Here is a 22,559-nt window from a genome sequence, read left to right as displayed (position 1 = left end):
CTGTTGTGTTAAACCACCTACTTTGTGGCGTAATTAGTTAGAGCAGCCTGAGGAAACTAGTACAGGGAGGGTTGGACAAGTGGAAGGCCCTGTGATCACTGCTGGGTGATAACGGAGTCGCTCAGGAGGGCAAGTGGGTCAAGGGACCCAAGGGGCTACGGAAACTCTCTAGCAGCCATCATAAGAGTCAGACCTCACCTCCAGCTGCCTAGGCCTTTCAGGAGGGTAAGGTCAGGGTCAAGGATGGGTTTTGGTGGGTGAGGGCTAGAAGCTAAGTGAGGCCCAGTCCCAGGGTGAGCTGAGGGACGGGTGCCCAGGCCTCTAGACTCAACAGCCAGCTGCAGAAGGAAAAACAAGCAGCTTCTTAGAGGGGTGCCACCTGCCCCTGCTGGAATCTATCCCCCGGTCTCCTTATAGCATGGTGGAGGCAGGATACCACTGTTAACCAAGCCGTCAAGATGGATGCTGATACCCCAGAATCAGAGATGACGTGGGAGGGACTTCCCTGGCGGTCCGGTGGTTAAGATTCCGCGCTTCTACTGCAGGGGATGCGGGTTCGATCCCTGGTCGGGGAGCTATAATCCCACATGCTGCGGGGCACGGCCAAAAAATTTTTAAAAATAATAAAAAAAGAAAGAGATGACCTAGGGAGACACCATGGGGTGGTGTCCACCCCAAAGCTGCCTTCCCGCCTAGCCACCCACGGATCAGAGGCCATCCCCAAAGTGCCGGTTACATCCAGGATAACAGCCACCAAGACGTCCTGCCCGGCTTCCCTTGCACCCTGAACTTGACCCTGGGAAGCCCTGTTCTCATAGAAAATGAGCATTTTCCCAAGACAGCCCAAAGCAGAACGAAAGAAGCAAAGCCAAGGGGAAAGACGGTCATCAGCATTCATGCTACGGTTTTGCCCATTTCCACCCGATAAAATCCACACGGAAAGAATCCCAGGGAAGCTGGGAGGATGCAGGCTGAATTTTTGAGAAGATAGTTTTGGATTTCCCGGCTAGTGGGCTGACAAAGGCAGCGGGAGAATGATGAACTCCTGACAGGTCAAAAGATGCTGTCTTGCCCCGGGGGCTTCCAGATAAGGGCAGGTGATTCTTAAGTCTTGCTCAGTACATGTTTCACACCAATACAGAGGTTCTGGGCACCTGGGGGCTGGGTGACAAGCCCCCAGGGTAGGTAACCACGTCCTTGTCCCAGCTCTGCACACGTGCACAAGGCAATCACTTGGCCTGCATTCCCTTGGAAGTCTCTGATTGCATAAATGTTATTGCAGATCTGGTCTCTGACCTGAGGAGATTCCAGCCGAGGCACTCACAGGGCTCCGAGAGCTTTCAGAAGAACTCCAGTTTGAATTTCTGAAGCCAAACCAAACACTGGACTCGAAAACGTTTTCTTATTATCTCATTCCCTGACTATGGAACAATCACCCCATTGAAAAGCCGTGAGCCCGCCCAAGTTTTAAATTAAACCTCTTGAGTTTTCCCTCTGAGAGCAGATAAAAATCCTTCCAGCTTATGTTTTGAGGAAAGAATTTGGTTTGTGTGTCTGGGTGTGTGTGTGTGTGTGTGTGTGCGTGTGCGTGTGCGTGTGTATTTCCCCTAAAACTCATTTTCTTTTGTTGGATACTGTGAAGCTCTGTTTAAATATTTTACTTGAGGAAATAATTACGTTTGATGAATGTTGAAATACCCTTCCAGGAGCCAGTCCTGCCTGCTGCCTGGATTCCAGAATGAAGCCCTTTCTGAAAGAAGAGGTGAGGCCCCTTTCCAAGAAGTAAGCCCCCTAGAGTGGTCTTGAAGAGCTTTGCTGACGTTGTTACAAGAGGTATTTATTCTCCACCCATCTATTTATTCGTTGGATGTCCACCACAGGCTCTGAAAATCCACTGCGTATAAAAGCTCAAGTTGCAGTGATGGAGCGCAGAGAGGGAAGAGAGTGGGTTTTGTTCCTCGGCTGCGGCAGGAAGAGGCCCGAGCTCTGCTGTGGGCTCCATCCTGAACAGCTGGGCGAATGCTGGCCAATTCCTTCCCCTCTCATCATCTTAGACGCCTCCCCCGAAAGGAAGGCTAATCACAGGAGCTCCTTTTGTGGAACCGTCATTAGCAAATGCACGGGAAATACTTGCTGCTGACAAACATTTGCCCAGCGCCTACTATGTGCCAGATTCTGTTCTAGGCACCGGGGAGACAGCGGGGAACAAGACAGACAACATCCCTGCCCTCATGGAGCTGACGTTCTAGAAGGTGGGAGAACTCATCTGTTTCAGACTCTGAGAGTAGTTTCTGATTTCGTTTTGGAAGCTATGCAGGGCTTCGTGTGGTACCTGGTACATAGGTCAACACTTCTCTTTTTCTTTGTTGTAATAAAATGAACGGTAAACCACCAAACACCAGAAGGGAAGGGCCCAGCCACAGTGGGTATACGGGTAGGGTTGGTGGCAATTCTGGGTCTGGAGGTGGCGGCCACTCGGGGACCCCCATGAAGAATCCTCAGCCCAGCTGAGATGACGCTGACCACACTACACTGATAAAAGTGAGCAAAAAGGCCAGGTTCCCCTCTGCCTGCCCTCCACAGCCAGTGATGAAAAGCCAGCTCTGAAACCAAGGGCACAACCTGGCAACACGGTGGGGGAACCCAGCCTGCCGACAGATTGGGGTATTTCACACATACGCCAAATGTCTGGCTTCTCTGGAAACATCGCGGAGATTTTGCCACATTGGGGCGGATTCCTGCCCGGCTGTGCAGGGCTGGGGTCTCTGCTCTCCAGGTCACTCCTGTCCCCTCCTTTATGTACCCACATGGCCTCTGACAGCACCTGAGTTTTCAATCCCTTCTCTAAATGGAGTGAGCAGGAGTTCTGATGAGGTTACGGGTGGCACTTTAAGTGAAAAGAAGCTTTCTCCATCCTGGTCAGTGCGGGCGTGGGATGGTGTGGTATGAACCCAGGACTGGGAACCAGATAATCAGTGGTTCAAATCCTGGCTCTGCCACTCAGTGGCTGTGTGATCTTGGGAACCTCAGTTTTCTCATCTTGAAAATGGGAAGCTGTGTCCCACTAGGCTATTGCAAGGAATGAATGAACATGAAAGGTCTACTATGCACCAGGCACAGTCAGGGCCAGGGACACAAAGGACTAGACAAGGGGTTGAAATCCAAAACCTACAGAGATCAGACAGGTAATGTAAATGAGTAAAACAGCTTGGGTGTGGGGCAATAGGGACTGGTGGGGAGTGGGGTGACGTGAACAAGAGAGCACCCGCCTTGTTTAAAGGCCAATTCCGGCTACTTGTCATCATGTCAGAATGTCGGGCCCAAGGTTACCAAATCTCCTGATTTTTTTTTTTTTAACAAAAGCCACAGATCCAGATTTTTAATGTGAAATCTCTTAACTTTATTATCTTTTTTTCACCGTGCCACGCAGCATGTGGGATCTTAGTTCCCTGACCAGGGATCGAACCTGCGTCCCCCTGCAGTGTAAGCACGGAGCGCTAACCACTGGACTGCCAGGGAATTCCTGAAATCCCCTAACTTTACAATGATGCCAATTAATTTGTTAAAAATGATAAAACTGTATGCAAGGGCAACTAAATCCCTTTGTGGACCACCCGTAGGCAACGTCTCGGTGAGAAACATGGGATTTCCGCTCTCGCTGACTGTGCAGCCTGGGCATTACAGCGGGCAGCTTGCTACAAGGAAAAAATTTCACAATTCTGGATTTACCATTTGCTATCATTCTCTAAAGGGGAAGCACTGAGAGCCGGGAAAGTGCATTCTGAGGAGAAAGGAGAAGTGTCTTGAAGAAGAGATGGTTCTGCTGAGACCTGAAGGCCTGCAGGCAGGCCCAGCAGAAGGAACAGCATCAGCAAAGGCTCGGCAGCGGGACTTTAACCTGCTGGCCTAGGGACCTGAAAGGCGTCCAGCACGACACAGATCCCTTGCCAACACAAGGGCTGCTTGTTCCATCTCTCACCCGCGTGGCAAAAAGGGGCAACCCTTCTAGAGAATTCTGTGCCAAGCTCAGGAATCACCAACCAGAATGCCAGCAAGTGGAGGGTGAATCAGGCTACCCTGGAGACACCCTCCCCATGGACCCGCTGGAAATCTGAACTGGGGGACCCTCTTCTGGGCCTCTCTGGGCCTGACCTAATCCACCACCCAGGTCTTAGGTCCCAGGCCCTGCCCCATGCCCCTCTTTCCTGAAGGAGGGAACCTGGACACACTTCAGATTCTTGTGCGATTATGTGCTGTTTGGGGCATCTGGGGCGAAGCCTGGCACATTCCAGAACAAATGGAGTTAGCGGGGGGTTCGGGGGGGAGTTGGCACCCCTTCAGCAGGGACTAGAGGGGAGGAGAGGAGAGGGGGCACATGGAGACCCACCCGTCTGGGTCCCATTCTTCCCTGCTGAGTCTGGATCCAGTTTTGAACTTCACCTTTTTCCTGCTCTGGCCTCAGCCTGTTCCAGCTCGCCATGGGGTCTTGGAGAGGTGCTATGTGTCGGCGGGAAATTCTTCGGGGTCAGGCTCAAGGTCAAACTGATTTGCATGTGAGCACCTGCTTCAGGCCAGCACTGGGTTTACGGGGAACCAGACAGCAAAGGCTCCACCACACCTGGAGGTGGGGCCGTTTGGGAGGCAAAGTTGAGGGGACCCCTGGTGCCCCTAAATCCCTTACAACAACGGTCGCATAGAAGCCCAGAACCTCCTCTTCCTGCAGATGCTCCATTAAGAATGTTAAGGGCCAGGGCTGGGCATACAGTCAGTGCTCAATAAATGCACACCCAAAGAAAGTATGATCTGAAATGGGACCGAACAAGTCTGCTTCCTGAGATCATGCTCCACAACACAGGGAGCTTGTACACTCTCCAACGACCACTGGGAAGAAAAAATATTAATAAGTTCAACCCTAATCAAATCTGGATAATTTCACTAGAAACCTTTCCATAATTTCATCAGCATTAAAGGATTACAATAGCAACAAATTAAACCAACAGGCATGAATTTAGTTGCTCAAGAGGAAAATGTAGCTTGATTTAGAAACGGATGTTACAGTTTATTAACCAATCTAAATTAATTCGATTTTGAGCCACTGTTAAATATACATTAGGATGTATCACCCAGTAGCATAGCTGGCAGGAGGAGAGAAGGGAGGGGATGGAAAAGAAGCAAGGCCAATGTGAGCTTTGTGCCTGCACACAAAACGGTGTGTTGATTCTGCCGTTTTGGGCTGGGGGCTCAAAACTGGAGAAGGGAGTACCATCCGGGTCTCCTAGTAGCAAGAATTACAAACTCAATTCAAGCTGGCTTAAGCCAGAAAAGGGGTTTCTTATCTCAGTATCTGAAAATGTCAGGGCTTGTCAAGCTTCAGGTACAGCTGAATCCAGGTGCTCAAGGTCAATAGGACTTGGCCTTTCTCTCCTTCTTAAGTCTGTTTTCTTCTCTATAGACTTTACTCTCCATCAAGATAACCACCAGCAGCTCCAGATTTTCATTCTATCGGCGTAGCCACCTCGCAGAAAGAGAGCACACCCCAAATCCCAGGTAAATCTCTCACTGACCTGGCCAAGGGCATGAGCCACTCTGATGGGCTAGGCTCGGGCCCCTCACTCATCCTTGAGCTAGAGAGAAGAGGATGGTCAGATCCACGTGGGGCAGGTGGACGGCAAGCAGGAGAGGGGCAGTTCCCAGCCTTGAAGATGGAGGAAGCAGCAATGGCCCTTCTAGAATGCAGGCCTCCTCCAGAAGCTAAAAGAGGCAAGGAACAAATTCTCCCCTGGAGCCTCCAGAAGGAACCAGCCCTGCCGACACCAGGATTTTAGTCTGCAAGACTCATTTTCGACTTCTGACCTCCAGAATGGTAAGAGAATAAACATAGATGGTGTTAAGTCACTAAGTTCTTGAGATTTGTCAGAGCAGTGAGAAGAAACTAATACACGTGTGTAGGACCATGCGTTCCCCTTGGGCATGAGGCATCAAACCTACCATGGGGTAGGAGAGACTTCAAAGACAACAGAGCGAAAATATTTTAGGCTGCAACAATTTCAGATCTACTAGGGTCCAGAATGCAAGATTTGCTTGAATGGCTACCCTAAAATATAAGCCGTCAAAGACATCCCAGGCTGCATGCAGGCTGTTTGTTTGTTTGTTTTATTGCAGTGTAGTTGATTTACAATGTTGTATTAGTTTCGGGGGTACAGCAAAGTCAATCAGTTATACATATACATATATTCGCTCTTTTTTAGATTCTTTTCCCATATAGGCCATAACAGAGTACTGAGTAGACTTCCCTGTGCTGTACAGTAGGCCCTTATTAGTTATCTATTTTATATATAGTGGTGTGTGTATGTCCATCCCAGTCTCCCAGTTTATCCCTCCCCTCTCCTTACCTCCTGCTAACCGTAAGTTTGTTTTCTACATCCGTGACTCTCTTTCTGTTTTGTAGATAAGTTCATTTGTACCCTTTTTTTAGAGTCCACATACAAGCAGTACCCTATGATATTTGTCTTTCTCTGTCTGATTTACCAGGCCGGCTGTTTCTACCTGTGTCTTCACAGATCAGGGCATCCACTAGCAGATTCAGCACCATGACAGCCTTGACCGTCATCCCCTGGGGTCTCCCGCTGCGGGGCACATGCGTGACTGATTGACAGCCCCACTGCTGTGCTCTGAACCCACCCTGAGCCCCACAGGTGCTCCCACCAATGACCCAGCGAGGAAGGGAAATAAAGGTAGGCCTATCCCAGCAGGATGTGGGGTGCCTCCGATGGGGGACCCTGGCTCCAGGATGCCCCATCAGCCTGCACAAAAACTTCCTTAGAACTGTGCTGAGGCCTGAGCCCCTCCTGTCTCACTCCGCATGGAGGCCAGAGTTGCGTCTCAGCCTGAAGCCTCTCCCACCTCCTCCTTTTCCCCTAGAGCTGTTTTCCCTAATCACCCAGTTGCACATCGAATCTCACCTTGGCATCTTCTTTTTTCCTTGTTGTTTTTTTTTTTTTGCCGTGCCACGTGGCTTGCGGGATCTTAGCTCCTCGACCAGGGATCGAACCTGTGCTCGCGGCAGTGAAAGCCCGGAGTCCTAACCACTGGACCGCCAGGGAATTCCCTCATCTCGGCATTTTCTTTCTTTTTTTTTTTTTTTAATAAATTTATTTATTTTGGCTGCGTTGGGTCTTTATTGCTGCGCGCGGGCTTTCTCTCGTTGTGGCAAGTGGGGGCTACTCTTCGTTGGGGTGCGCAGGCTTCTCACTGTGGTGGCTTCTCTTGTGGCTGAGCACCGGCTCTAGGCGTGCGGGCTCGGTAGTTGTGGCTCGCGGGCTGTAGAGCACAGGCTCGGGAGTTCTGGCACACGGGCTTAGTTGCTCCGCGGCATGTGGGATCTTCCCGGACCAGGGCTCGAACCCATGTCCCCTGCATTAGCAGGTGGATTCTTAACCACTGCGCCACCAGGGAAGTCCCTTGGCATCTTCTTGAAGGACCCAAACTGACCCAGCACTGTGAGAACTAGAAAAAGAGAACTCCCTGGGTGGATGCATTACAACAATCAAATGCTTCTTCCAGGATAAGCAGCTGAGCAAGCAAGCCGAGCACGGCCCGAGAGCACCCCAGTCCCCTCTCCAGTGGGCGCCTTTGTGCAGCGCACAACACACACACTGCGCGTGGCAGGCTGCTGAAGACCGCTTGGCTGGAAGGGGATTTTGGACGGAACACTGATGCAGGCGGGCCAGGAAGCTCCCATCTCACTACGCGGGGGACCAGGAGAAGCCCAGGCACACCCTGCACACACAGGACCAAACGCTACTCCGCACCTGCCCTCTGGGCTGTGCCCACCACGGGCACCCCAGGAGCTGAGTGAAGACACTGTTCTCAGCTAGGACCACTTTGTGTGGCCTACGCTGGGTTTTCTAGAACCTTGAATGACTAGATGGCACCCTTTTAAAGGTGGATTTTAGCTTCTCTTGAAAACTCAGCTGACCTCATACACAGAGTCCATGTCGTCCACTTGGGCAGTGCCACTTCACAGTGACGTCGCTCTCTGGCCAGGCCCCGTGTATCCCAGCCTGCCACAGTCCCCACGTGGGCCGTTCCAACCCCTCTCCTGCCAGGGCTGGCCAAGCTGGTGATGCCACCGACTCGCTGTGTGACCTTGGCCCAGCCGCTGCCCCCCTCTGAGTCCTCCTCACACCTATTCCTGCAACCGAGGGGGACAGGCTCTTCTCATCTTCAAGGGCCCTCCAGCTCCGGGCACCGACATCGCTGGGGAAGATGGAGAGGGAGATAAAAGAGAAAACAGTTCTGCTTAATTGCCTCATTAAGCTCTCCTTGTTGGAAAGCCAGAATTGGAGCAAGCTTCCTCTGTTTTATTGCTTGCTTGCACCCTCCCCAGCTGAACGATGCAGCTGAATGCTGAGGGGGAGGGGGAGGGGCCTGGAGACAGAGGAGGGTCCTTGGGAAGGACCTGGCCAGCCTCAGGCATGGTGAAGTTCACATCCCTGTCAGGGTTTTATTTGGCCACATGGAACAGAACCCCTCCAAAGCCATTTTTTGTTTGTTTCTTTCTTCCTTTGTTTTGGCCAAGTCTCGCATCTTGTGGGATCTTCGATCCCAAACGACGAGGGATTGGACCGGGGCCCCGGCAGTGAAAGCGCCGAGTCTTAACCACTGGGCCGCCGGGGAGCTCCCTCCCCGACAGCCACCTAAAAGAGAGTGGGATTTATATTCCTCCCATGTGCCAGTGATGATTACAAACGCTACTGTGGAACATGACTTATGCAGGTGCCCAGGGCTGTTCTCAGCATGGCACAGAGATGAACTCATATTAACCCATGTCTTGGGGTGATTAGTGTCTCCCCAAAATTCACATCCACCTGGAACCCGTGAATGTGACCTCATTTGGAAATGGGGGGTTTGCAGATGTAACCAAGTTCAGACGAGGTCATACCAATCAGGGTGGGCCCTTAGCCAATGATGGCTGTCCTTATAAGAAGAGGGAACTTTGGACACAGAGACACACAGAGGGAAGACAGTTATGTGTTGACAGAGGCAGAAATTGCAGTGATGCATCTACAAGCCAAGCAACATCAAGGACGGCCGGCAACCACCAGAAGCTCAGAGAGGGGCACGGAATAGATTCTCCCCCAGTGACCCCAGAAGTCACCAACCTTGCTGATGGCTTGATTTCAGATTTCTGGCCTCCAGAACTGTGAGCGATTAGATTTCGGTTTTTTAAGCCACTAAGTCTATGGTACTTTGTTGTGGCAGCCCAGGAAATGAATACACTCCAAGAAGTGGGTTCTGTCTTCATCCACATTTTACAGATGGGAAACTGAGGCACAGAGAGGACAACTAGGGCAAAGTTATACAGCCTGTAAGTAGTAGAGTCAGGATTTAAACCCAGCCCATTGGGTTCCACCTCAAAGATTTTCTGCCAGAGAGAGAGGCACATGCGCAAGTGGACACGCGTCTGTGTGCACAGATGCAGCCAGGAACCTCTGCAGGGCCACCTGTGGGGTGCAACAGGGTACACACGGTGCTGACACAGAGGATTTGGCCCGAGTCCACAGAAAGCGCCTGTGAAGTGATGACGAACGGGCCACGGGAACCGAGTCGCCACAGCGTGATCACATGATCACATTACCAGCTCAGTTGGAAGGAATATGGCCAGTCTGATGGATGAGATTTAGCAGGTCAGAGCCTTTGCTGATGGAATGATCCCCAATCGACTGTGCGTGGCAGGAAGCCTCAGCACAGGAAGGAATGCCTGGGCTGGCGATCAGCATGGACCATCAGGGGACGGTGCTCAAACAGAGAACGGGACGTCCTTGGAGAGCTGGGGCTTTCCTCTGACACCACTTCCCTTAGTCTGTCTGAGCCTTTGTTTCTTCCTCCGTGAAATGGGGCCACGGATACACACAACGTGGATGATCTCACAGATGTTATGTTGAGCGGAAGAAGCTAAACACAAAAAAGCACGTTCTGGATGACGCCATTTCTATGAAATTCTGCCAGGAAACTAACCTACGGGGAGAGAGTCAGAATAGTGGTTCACTCAGCAGGGTGGGTGCTACTGACAAGGAAGGGACCCAAAGGAGCCTTCTGGGGGCTGGAAATGTTGTGTATCTGGAGCTGGGGGGTTGTTACTTGGGTATATACACACATGGGGAAATTCATCAAGCTGCACCTTAAGATTAGTTCCCTTTACATATATATGTAAATGCATATGTATGTATATTTCATTGGAAGGAGGGAATGGAGGGAGGGAAGGAGAGGGGAGGGGAGGGGAGGACAGGATGGAAGGAAGTTAGTTTTCGGTCACTAATGTCCTAAGTATTAAATCCTATAAAACGGATTGACAACTCGGGGGCTGGTACAACTTTTATTCCCATTTACAACAAGGCAGTAATTCCGAGGATGCACAGTTGGAACCCGGCAGATGGACCTTTCACCTGCACTCCCCCAAGTACCACCTCCTTTTCACCCTATGAATCCCCAGTCCTAGTCAAGAACAGTGTGGTGGGCAAAGCAGAGTTACTCCAATGAAACTTCATGGCCACAGCCCCCAGATCCTCCCCTGAGCTCCAGGAGAAAAGGAGGTGGTTGGAGGGCAACGAGCCAGGGCCCTTTGGGCTCCCCACCCCGGCAGCACAGTGGCAGAGACCGTCCTAGTTGTCCCCCCAAATCCAATGGCCCCTTCTTCCTGAGTAAGAGAAACCCTGACTTTTAGCTGGGCGCACAGCTGGCGGGAATAAAGCCAACATTTCCAGGCTCCCTTGCAGCTAGGTGTGGCCGAACAATTCAGTCCTGAAACTGAGTCCCCCTAACGCTGAGTTCCCTTATTGAGTTTATGATTAATCTCACTCTGCAAACCTTTATTCCCTTTCTTGTCCCCTCTGACCTCAATCCTGTGCTAACTGAACACTAATCACCCAGAGTCAGATGCTAAAATTGCAGTTGTTGATGACATCATTAATGTACTAAAATTGCTCTTATAGATCTCATCATTAACGTACAAACTCAGGGTGTTTCTCCAGGGCAATATGAGCTCACAGACACCTGAGCCATGGATCATTTGACCAGAAAATCATAAACCAGAGACATCCTGAATCCTGATTAAGAAATGTCACATGATGATGATTAATCTCAGCCTCTATTGTTCTTCCTCTTTTTAAAAAAAACCCTTAACTCAAACACCAAGTGGGAGTGGATCTGAGGCTTGTCTCCCACTCCCTTGCTTGGTGCCGTGCAATAAATTCTTACTTTGCTGCAAATTCCCACTCTCAGTCTGGCTTCCTGCACCACAGGCACGCAGGCATACTGCTCTGTTTCAGTACTGGCCACCAAGGTGTAAGTGGAAGCAGTATGTTTGATGTCTGGGAAGGATCCTTAAAGGGAAGAGAAATGGTCGTCTTCTGGCCTTCTCCTTTCTACTGGCTGGAATTCAGATATGGTGGCTGGAGCTGCAGCAGCCCTATTAGACCATGAGATGCAAGCCACGACTCCCTCCTGATTTTTTTCTTCTAAGAAGTAAACTTCTATCTTGTTTAAACTCCCGTTCCGGGGTTCTCTTTCAAATGTTTTCCTAACTCATAATGACAATAAAGTGTCCAAGCAGTCACAGGGTTTCAAGGTTTTGGGGGTAGCCTCCAAGTAGCCTTGTTTTGTTTGAAAGGAAGTGATCTTTTTTGAGGGTATTCCTGAGGCCTTAGCACCGATCACAGAGGTGACATTTGGAATGACAGAAGGACCCAGCCATGCTTGTATATTTTGGACTTGTGTGTAGAGGCAATGTGATTTAAATACCTCTAACCCATCAAGTGTTACCCACCATAGGGAAAAATATTTCAAATAGCAAACTAAACTCCAGCAGCTATTACATCATCCCTATTCCAAATTCATTTTCTCAGTATCTTGTAAATTGCAAACTATCTCCAACATAGAAAGGGTAAAGTTAATAACAGTAACAGATTGTCTATCTCCAACCACGCGAATTAAACAGATATTAACACTTTGCCAAATTTGCTTCAGATCTCTCCTTTTACAGAATTAAAAGGTTGCAGATCCAGCTAAAGCCCTCCTTCTCCCACAAACATACACAGCATCCTCTCCTCCAGCCCCACACCCCAGCCTCCAAACCCAGACTTCTCCTACACAGACTGTCTCCATAAACCATAGGTGGTGTGGTAAAAACCGCTTTCTTATCCTAACTATTTAAATTCATTTGCTCATACATAGTTGAAGCCATCACTTTACTGCAATTTATGTAAGACTACTGAGCCCATTGGGAGGATGTAGGTCTTTGGGGAAATTTTATTCCACCAATATTGCCCAAAGACATATGTGCTATTTTATTTTCCTCTAGTCCATGTTACAGTAAATGTGTAAGTTATTCAAATTAAAAGAAACAGCTGAACTGTGTACCAGCTAAAATTACCCTGCGTACCACCAACAGTACCCTACCAGCTGGGAACACAATCTAACCAGCCCCATGAGAGCTGGATTCTGTGACCCCACTCTCCTCCGAAGGTCAGCCAAACTAGAATGTTCCAGACACTTCTTATCGTACCCTGTGACAATAAAAATAAAACTTGAGCACCAATCCCCGTGATAGGAATATCTCTTAACTTGTAATTTATGCATATGTCCTCTGGTATTACTCAGCCGTTTTCTTACTGCTCACCTGTATTACTGGAATTATCCTCCGTCTGTCGCTTCTCTGCAGGGAGACGTTTAAGCCACTTGTCCATTTCATGAGGGTTACTTTAGTTAATCCCAGGTACTCTGGTCTTAAAGTCGCTAGCCCGGGCTTATTCACGCTGCAGTTCTGACAGGTGTAGAGGGCACTCCTTCACCCCAGGTGCTGCTGAAAAACAAACAAACAAGCATTTATTGAATGCTTACTGTGTTCCAGGGCTGTTCTAAGCTGCTTTACTCAGACTAGCTCATTTAAGCCTCACAACAGCCCAGGAAGTGGTGTTATTGTTCATTTACAACTGAAGCTCAGAGGCTGAGAAAAGGCCAAGGTCACAGAGCTGTCAAAGGGGAGGCGGGAATTAAACCCAGGCTGACCAGCTCTCAGCCCACACGCTTACTTAGCCAGTGCCCTTCAGCCCTCCTGCAGGAAAAGGGCAACCCTCTGTTTTCTAAGGCATCTTGGGAAGGGATTGTGACATGGGACCCGCTGACATTTGGCCTGAGAGCAGGGGCACCCATAACGAGTCGGACCTTAAATACTAGTAGAGAATCTTTACCTGTGGATTAGGTTCTAAAGTGAACCAGTGAGTTAAAAAAAGTTAATATAACCAGTTATCCTTAAATCACGCCTAAAGTAGAAGACCATGCCAGGGAAGTATAGCACAGCAAGCGGCTCCTCTGTTGTGTGTGCAGGTCTTTGCCTGCTTGCTCTACCCTTGGCTGTGACCTTTATTTGCTGGGCTGTGCAATCAGCTGGCTTCCACCCAGTGTCAGCCAATGGGAGGCACCAGTTGGAACTGGAGGGCGGGAGGAAGGGAGCACCCAGAGTGTTCGGAGTATTTCTCCCCTTCTTTCTTCTATGTTTTTTTTTTTTTTTTTTTTTTTTTTTGGCCACGCAGCTTACGGGATGTTAGTTCCCTGACCAGGGATTGAACCCATGCCCCCTGCAATGGAAGCAGGTGTCCTAACCACTGGACTGCCAGGGAATTCCCTCCTTTGGTGGTTTTCTCCAGTAGTGGCTGCATCTCTGCTGCATGTCTACTGTATCTCTAGCTCTTGCCAGACAGCCCTGCCAGGGCTCTAGTTCCGCTGGATGAACCAAGCTCCTAGTTTGGGTACCACCACCTCCTCCATCTGTCCCTCTAGTTTAGCAACGGCAGTGGCTTCCTGCTGTTACTGACCACTGGGCTTCCCAGCTCTTCCGTCACCTGTGTGACCAAATCCCTGCATTAAACTCCTTTTGTTGAAACACCTAGGGTGATTTCTGTTTTCCTGATTGGACTCTGATCGGATACGCACTGAACAATGTTTGGGGGCCATGTCATATCAAAACTATGTACATTTGGTTGGCATTCCAAGTGTTGATAAGTAGAGCAACTGGAACTCCCAGATGTCATAGATGGCAGTGAAAACTGGGAGAGCTACTTTGGAAAACTGTCAGTAGCTACTAGAGCTAAGCCCATGCCTCGTCTATGATTCAGTAATCCCAATTCCAGACATGCTCCCAAGAAAAATGCTTACAAATGACCATCAAAAGACATAGACGAGGGGCTTCCCTGGTGGCGCAGTGGTTGAGAGTCCACCTGCCAATGCAGGGGACACGGGTTCGTGCCCCGGTCCGGGAAGATCCCACATGCCGCAGAGCAGCTGGACCCGTGAGCCATGGCCGATGAGCCTGCGCGTCCGGAGCCTGTGCTCCGCAACGGGAGAGGCCACAGCAGTGAGAGGCCCGCGTACCACAAAAAAAAAAAAAAAAGAAGACATAGACGAAAACATCCACAGCAGCTTTCTCTGAAATAGCCCCTCTATTCATACAACTGAAAACTGCACAGAAATTTAAAAAGAACAAACTGTTGGTTTACATGTCAACATGAATGACTCTCGCCGCCAACGGAAAGCGGAAGAAGCCGGACACCGTGTCTGTTAAGAGCTCATCCGCTGTCGTTTCATTGAAGTGAGGTTTGGGAATGGGTATAAGGGATCCACGTGATGCAGTCCCAACAATAGGGACCCCCGGAAGGGAGGGGTGGGCTCTGCCGGGCATGAGGGCAACTTCTGCGGTGATCAAAATCTTCCACGTCTGGATCAGGGTGCTAATAACCTTGGCGTAAATGTGCAAAATCCATCTAGCTTCACATTTAAGATTTGTGCACCTTCCTGTGTATTGTTCCTCAATAAAAATTCTTAACTTTGACCATGAAGTTCTCTCTCAGCTTGGCAATATGACCAATGACTGACATGGCAGTGGGGACAACAGACATCCCCCCCGCCCCTGCAAGCAGGGATGTGAACAAATACTTACACACTCATGTTCACAGCAGCACTATTCACAATAGCCGAAAGGTGGAAGTAACCCACGAGTCCATCAACAGATGAACTTAATGTGGTTTACATATACAATAGAATATTGTTTGGCCATAAAAAGTAATGAAGCTGCTGTGAACCTAAAAAATAAAGTCTATTAAAAAAAATAGAGAGAGAGAGTGTATATGGGGGGGGAAGAATGAAGTACTGATACGTGCTACGGCATGGATGAACCTCAAAAACGTGACGCTAAGTCAGCCAGAGGCAAAAGGACAAATACTGTATGATTCCAATGTGTGAATTTTGTAGGGGAAGCACCATTCAGTCTATAGCATGTACATTTACTACAATAAAAAATAAAGCAAAAAAAAACCCCACAAAAAACATTGTATATATATAAAACACACACGCACAAACCCTGACCCGCCTGGCTGAAGACAGGAATGACCCTGGTGCAATTTACGCTCCGGAGCCCAGAGCCCTGCGTGCAACCAGGCTGAGACCACACGCTTACTTTTCCTGTGCTTTTCCTGTGCTCCATCCTGCCTCTCTCTGTGGTCTTTTGCCCCAGGAAATCACTCCTGTAAGTATCCCTCTCTCTCGGGCTGCAATTATTAGGAGCAGGGGTGCAGGGGCCACACGGGGACTCAGACCACAGCCCTGGGCGTCCACCTCCCCATCCCCCCCTTTTTTAACATTTATTTATTTATTTGGCTGCATCAGGTCTTGGTTGCGGCACGCAAGATCTTCGTTGTGGCATGTGGGATCTTTCGTTGCGGCGCCTGGGCTTCTCTCTAGTTGTGGCACGGGCTCCAGGGCATGCGGGCTCAGTAGTTGCGGCGTGGACTTAGTTGCCCCAGGGCATGTGGGATCTTAGTTCCCCGACCAGGGATCAAACCCATGTCCCCTGCGTTGGAAGGCGGATTCTTAACTACTGGACCACCAGGGAAGTCCCCCCATCCCCTTCTTTACCTGCAGCAGGCTCGGCCTGGCTGTCTAAGTGTAAAGCTGATGTGGCACCAGCCTGTCCCCAGCGTCCAAAAGTCCTTCTGAAGCCTGTGGAAAATCTGGTTTGAGAGCTAATGGCCAGGAACGGCCAGGAACAGCAGGTCTCTGCTCCCTGGGACCTGCCCCCGGGCCCCGCCTGCCGGAAGCGAACCGTGTCTTATTAAATCCACAGTCAGCACGCCTGACCCAGACTCTGATCTCAGGGGCGCGGCCCCGTGACCTCACCAAGGGGTTACCAGCTGAAGCCGTGAGCACAGAGCACACAGGGGGAAGGGGAAGGGAATCACAGGGCCCGGGGCCTGGCCTGGGAAGTCTCATTTCTGGGTGGCAGAGAGCAAGCAGGGGTGTCTCAAAGATACACACAGCTCCAGGTTTCATTCTCGACTTTCTTTGCTGAAATAATCACTGTGTACAAACATGAAATATTGGGTCCCCAGACAGCACTAATTGTTTCTCCTCTGAAAGGACTGGTGACAGGATGTTGCACTGAAATAATTATGGCTTTTGCATGTGAAAGGGGAGGGAGGGGAGGAAGGGAGAAGATCTTATTTGATTATTTATAGTAAATAGCAGGAGCCCAGTTGGATAAAGAGAGAGCGTTCCATTTTTTTGCAGAGAGAAAGGCAGCCACCCCCGTCTGGGGCTGTGGAGTGACTTCTGGCCGGACGTGGGCTTCTTCACTAGGGGGACAAGAGACTTTGCTGGACCAGAAATCGAGAAAGATAGATATGCCCTGTTTGACTGAGGGCAGTCGGGTGGCTGGTGGAATCCGGGTCCCTTGTCCTAATTAATAGTCAAGTGTTAACAGTGTAAAGATTGCCAAGATGTTCCAAATATGGCCCTCCATGACCTACTGGTGTTTAGAGAAGAAGACGTGGGGAGAAGGGAACATCGCGTGTTAAGCACCTACTACGTCCCTGCTGGGTGCTTTATCAGCATGCCTTTCATTGCCTGTGGCTGTATGTTCAAATATGCAACAAAGCTTTATTGAACACCTACTATAAGCTGCACGGCAAACAATCACAGAAGCTCAGCGCATAGCACAATAAGCATCGATTTAGCTGGGTGCAGGGTGGCCGGGACCCACTGCTCTAGGCTGGCTCACCTGGCAGTCTCTGGAGGCGTCACCTGGACGGGTTTTGCCGCTGCAGGTTGGGTGATGGAGCGGCTCAGAGGCTCAGCTCTCTCATCCTCTCTCTGGGACCAGCATCCTCTCCTCGTGGGGATGGAAGAGGAGCAGGAGCGCAAGTAAAATCCAGCAAGGGGTATGCTCGGACCTGCCACGTGGTTAAAGCCAAAATCAAGCGGTAGAAAAGCAAACTCCGCCCCCAGAGTGGGAGGAGCTGGGCAGTGGGAGGAGCTAGAAGAGTGGGAGGAGCTGTGCAGTGGGAGGAGCTAGAAGAGTGGGAAGAGCTGTGCAGTGGGAGGAGCTAGAAGGGTGGGAGGAGCTGGGCAGTGGGAGGAGCTAGAAGAGTGGGAGGAGCTGGGCAGTGGGAGGAGGTGGAAAGGCGTAGAGGGTGAGGACTGGAAGCCAAGGCCAAAATATGCTGCTCGCACATCTTCTGTGCCAGACTCTGTGCTGTTTGCTTGAGGAAGCCATTGTTTATTAGACACCGAGTGTGGGCCACTTATTCATACATTCCGCAAATATTTACTGAGCGCCTGCCAGCCAGCACTGTGGAACCGGCACCGTGGAGTGCTGGAGAAACCCTTGTCAACAAAAACAGATAAGTCACTGCCCTGGTGGTCCTCACAGGGTGTGTAGGGGGAGGAGGTCACAAAACAATGTACCGCGTGCATGAATGTCAGCTATGCTTAGCGTTGTAAACAAGAGGCGCTTGTGCTAGGGACGCCTATAATACGGCACCTGACCTAGCCTTGGGGGCTGAGGGAAAGCTCTCCTAAGGAAACCATCGATGATGGAGCTGAACCTTGAGAGATGCGTGGTAATGCCCTTGTGAAGGGGGAAGAGAAAAGCATCCTGGGAGGAGGGCTCAGCAGGTGCAAAGGTCCTGCAAGGAGAAGTTTGCTTGCAGAGGCAGAGAAGGGTGGGGAGGCTGGTGGCGGGGGAGGCTGGTGGCGGAGCGCGGGTACAGGCAGCATGCTATGAACACCAGCCCCCAGGGCACTGCGGCTGATCGCCCAGTGGGCACAGCACTCAGAATCTGGCAGCTCTAAGGGCTGGTGACAATGTCCAGGACCTTAAACAGAGCATATGCTGCCTCTAAAATAGAAAAGAGTGGCAGAACTGAAGTTAATAACTGTCAACTTGGATCTTGACAGAAACTGTATTTTGTTAACAAGTCATGCGCAGCTCAAAGCAACTCTTAGAGGTCCCTGCTTTTAAACCACAGTAGTGGTAGGGCTGGTGCTTCCCAGAAGGTGGAGTAGGTGTGCTTTTCCCCTCTTCTTCTCACTACATATACCTTAAACCTAATGCTGGCTTACACTTGTGTAGTCTTTTCCATCTGCAGGCACTGCTTCAAGTGCTCTAAGACCCATTCTATTAATCTCCCCCATGTACTATGTCAGATGTTGGTAAGCGTTAAGGACAAAACATAAAACAGGGCAGGGAACCCAGGAGGTGCAATTTTAAGCAGAGTAGCAGAGGCGTCGCCACCGAGAAGGGGTCGGTTCACCTAAAAGGGGAAGACGGCACAGCCCGGAGGCTGGAATGTGCCTGGAAAATGTCAGGAACTGTTAGGAGGCCAGTGTGGCTGGTGCTGAGTCAGCGAAGGGGCCAATATTGGGAAACGAAGGCAGAAAGGGCATGGGGGCGTGTGCTGAGAAGCCTGAGCTGGTATGTTGCATTAAGAATGTACAGATTGGGACTTCCCTGGTGGTCTAGTGGTTAAGAATCCACGCTTCCACTGCAGGGGGCACGGGTTCAATCCCTCGTTAGGGAACTAAGATCCCGCGTGCTGCACAGCCGAAAAAAAAAAAGAATGTGTAGATTGGGAATTCCCTGGCTGTCCAGTGGTTAGAACTTGGTGCTTTCACTGCTGGGGGCCTGGATTCCATCCCTGGTCAGGGAGCTAAGATCCCGCAAGCTCCGCAAGCTGTGCAGTGTGGCTTAAAAAAGAAAAAAAAAATGTGCGCAAGCCACCCAAAACGGGGGTCAGAGACAGGTGGTTCCCTCAGCATCCAAGCTCCCATTTTGGGGAAGTGAAACCCACGGGGTTGTTCTCATGGAAGATGCAGTTTCAATACACCCCTACAAAGGAGGCGGAGTCACAAGATTTATTCCTTACGCATCCCAGAAGCGAGGGCACATGATGAGTTGGGGAGAGAAGGACGGTCTTCTGCCCCAGGTCACCAGCCAGCAAAAGACAGAAAGCAGGGTAGGGAGCACTGATGACTTCAACGGTGGTTGGGACAGAGATCGCTAACTTTTTGCGGGCTTAACTCTAAGTGGTTATTTTCAAATGTGCCCCGGGAAGATCAAAGTGGGAACTCGTGGCGGGCAGCCTAAACTCAGCCTAAACTCTAAATGTCCGGACTCTGGATGTGAGCAGGGTTATCAAACCATAAATTGTCTGGGCAGCAACTCAGAACAAAAACAGTTGTTTTTCTCATCACAGGAGGTGAGAGCGTACAGAGCTTTGAGACCACAGTGAGAACTTTGATTTTTACTCTGAGGGAAGTGGGAGCCATGGAAGACTCTACAGCAGAAGAGCAGGTTTTAAGAGGATCCCTCTGGCTGCCATGTGGGGAATGGACTCAGTGGGGCCAGTCCAGGCTGGGACCTGGGTGACGGCAGTGGAGGTTAGGTAAAGTGATTAGACTCTGGATCTATTGTGAACAGAAAAGCAACAGGATTTCTTAATGAATTGGAAACCGGGAATGAGAGCCTCAGGCTGCTGGCAGTTGACAAAAAGAGGAGTCAGGGATGACTGAGGATTTTAGCCCAGCAACCAGAAGATGAAGTTAGCGTCCACAGAGATGGGGAGACGGCAGCAGGAGCAGGTCTGAGGTCAATTTTAAACACGATCAGCGTGAGCTGCCCATGAGGCATCTGCAGCCAGCCAGGTTTTCCTCTAAGGACACAGCAGCAGAAAATGTAATGCACTGTCTGGTTGAAGCTTCTGAAAATCTTCACTTGTCAGATTTGTTCTCCTCTGGGGATAAAACAAACCGACCAGATCTTTCTCCACCATCTCTCCTGAGCGCAGCAAGCCTCCAACTGGGTCGGCCTCAATCGGCTGGGCAGCTGGCGCCATAAATCACCGAGTGATGATGCCAGGGCCTTCAGAGGACGTCTCCTGGTATGAGGCTCAGACAATAGAAGGGGATTCGGATGAGCTCACACAGCGGCAGGCACATTAGATTTGCCATAAATTATTACAAAGTAACAGGAAATCACAGTGATCTCAGCTGAGCTGCAGAAGGAACAAGGGGAGGGTGGAGGGACCCTCACAGCCCTGCATGCTCCAAATCATCACCTTGCTCTGTGTGTGTGCACACACGTGTGTGCACATGTGTGTGTGTTTGTGTCCCAGAGTAGACCATAAACAGACGTGGCATGAATGAGAAATGTGAAGGTTGAGAACATCGGGCGATTTCTCTGCTTAGCTACTGAAAAGCTGTGTGTCCTTGAGCAAGTTACGTGACCTCTCTGAGCCTTGGTTTTCTTATCTGAAAAATGTCGACAATAACTACACCTACTTCATAACACAGCGGGGGAGGAAGTGTGGTAGCATTCATCCCTAAACCATTTGTTGCCTTTCTGGTTCTCCTCCCCAGCACACAGTAGGATTACGTTTCCCCGCCCCTTGAATTTAACTGAGGTCATGTGACTTGCTTCCACCAATGAAACATGAATGGGAGTGATAGTATCGCATTAAGAGCCCATGCACGGTGCACCATGATTCACTGCGTTCACTTCCCTTCAAATGTTCTGTTTACCAACAGCAGAGCTGCTCAAGAATATATATATATTTTTTAAGATTCTTTTCCATTATATGTTATTACAAGATACTGAGTAGAGTTCCCTGTGCTATACAGTAGGTCCTTATTGGCTATCTATTTTATGTACAGTAGTTTGTAACTGTTAATCCCAAACTCCTAATTTATCCCCCCATCCCCCCTTCCCACTTTCATAACTATAAGTTTGTTTTCTATGTCTGTGAGTCTATTTCTGTTTTGTAAATAAGTTCATTTGTATCATTTTTTTAGATTCCACATCTAAGTGATATGATATTTGTCTTTCTCTGATTTACTTCCCTTAGTATGATAATTTCATCTTCTTACAAGTACAGCAGTCCTATTGGATTAGGGCCCACCCTAATGAGATCATTTTAACTTAATTACCCCTTCCAAGACCCTATTTCCAAATACAGTCACATTCTGAGGTACTGAGGGTTAGGACTTCAACATATGAATTTTGGAGGGGACACAATTCATCCCATAATGGTTGGTTACCCTCCTCTGACAGCGCACAAGGAACTGAAGTCCTGCCGACACTATGTGAGCACATAAGCGATCCTTCCCCAGTTGGGCCTCCAGATGAGACCCAGTCCAGCCAACACCTTATTGCAGCCTTGCAGAGGAACCAGCTAAGCCGAGTCCAGACTCCTGACCCACAGAAACTGTGAGATAAGAAGTGTGGGTCATTTTAAGCTACTCACTTTGTGGTGATTTGAAAAGCAGCAGTAGACAATGAACAATGAGTCATATCAGCACACTTGTCCAACTTTGTTTCCTTCTGCTGATGCTCAGCACAAAAGCTTCTATTTCCATATTCTCAAGATATTCTTCTGGGAGAACTTCAAGGACCTACATTATTCTTCAGGTTCCTCTTCTGCTTAACCTGATAACTCATCCCACTGGGCTCTCAATCCTTCACTGAAGTGATGGAATTTTGTTTTTATCAAAGTGCTTTCACATGCTTCGTTAATCTATCAGTTCATTTGCTTGTTGGGTTTTTATCTTCTTTCAAGTCACACAAGATAACTGTTCCCTCCTAAATGCAGCTGGGAAGGTGAAGGTCAGAGAGGTGATGCAATCATTGAAATAGACTCCATTCTCTGGGTGCCTTTCACATCACTAATCCAAGCAGCAAACTTGTTGGAGCACAAAGATGCTCTTTGAAAAAGGGATTCAATGGAAAACTGCAGCTCCACTTAGAGATGCACATTGGGTATGTTGAAGGCACTGATAAATCCAGCACGGGGAGAAACCACTTCAGTGCCTTTTGAGCAACACTGCTCTGATGCACACGGTGACATTGCAGGGTAAGTAAAATTATCCCTACTTTCCAGATGAGAACATTGGGGCTTATTCTAGCACCTTGCCCAAGGTCCCCCAGTTGATACAGTCAGCCTGGGAGGCAGACCCAGGCTGGGAACACCAGAGCCTGGCCCCATATGACTTCCTAAACCAAGCAAGGAATTGAATAAAGCTTCAGCGGATCCTAAGGGGTTGGTTAAGGTCAAGAATTTGCTGGAACAAGGGCAGGGGCTGACTCGGGGGCCAAGTTGATGTTGTTTCTGCTGAAAATATCCCCTGGGTGAAATTCCAACCATTTCCTTTTGCTTTTAAGAACTACAAATACA

The 22,559-nt window shown here is 49.6% G+C and overlaps 1 long non-coding RNA gene across 3 annotated transcripts; it reads right to left on the bottom strand.

The window, feature by feature from the left end:
• Positions 1-6,137: 6,137 nt before the first annotated feature.
• On the bottom strand, positions 6,138-17,274 carry LOC309814525. 3 transcript variants are annotated; one of them, XR_014295716.1, is made up of 4 exons: positions 17,111-17,274; positions 12,680-12,862; positions 9,165-10,020; positions 6,138-8,259 (listed from the first exon to the last, which is right to left on the bottom strand). It is a non-coding gene; the product is annotated as an uncharacterized lncRNA (long non-coding RNA). The 3 variants fall into 3 exon arrangements; XR_014295717.1 differs by having other exon boundaries at positions 12,680-12,859; XR_014295718.1 differs by lacking the exon at positions 17,111-17,274 and adding an exon at positions 15,970-16,052.
• Between the last annotated feature and the right edge of the window lie 5,285 nt (positions 17,275-22,559).

This window comes from Mesoplodon mirus (genome assembly GCF_964341445.2).
Source record: "Mesoplodon mirus genome assembly, chromosome: 13".
In the NCBI taxonomy this organism is placed as follows: Eukaryota; Metazoa; Chordata; class Mammalia; order Artiodactyla; family Ziphiidae; genus Mesoplodon; species Mesoplodon mirus.
The sequence above is the reverse complement of the archived record's forward strand: the minus strand, read 5'-3'. Positions and strand labels throughout refer to the sequence as shown.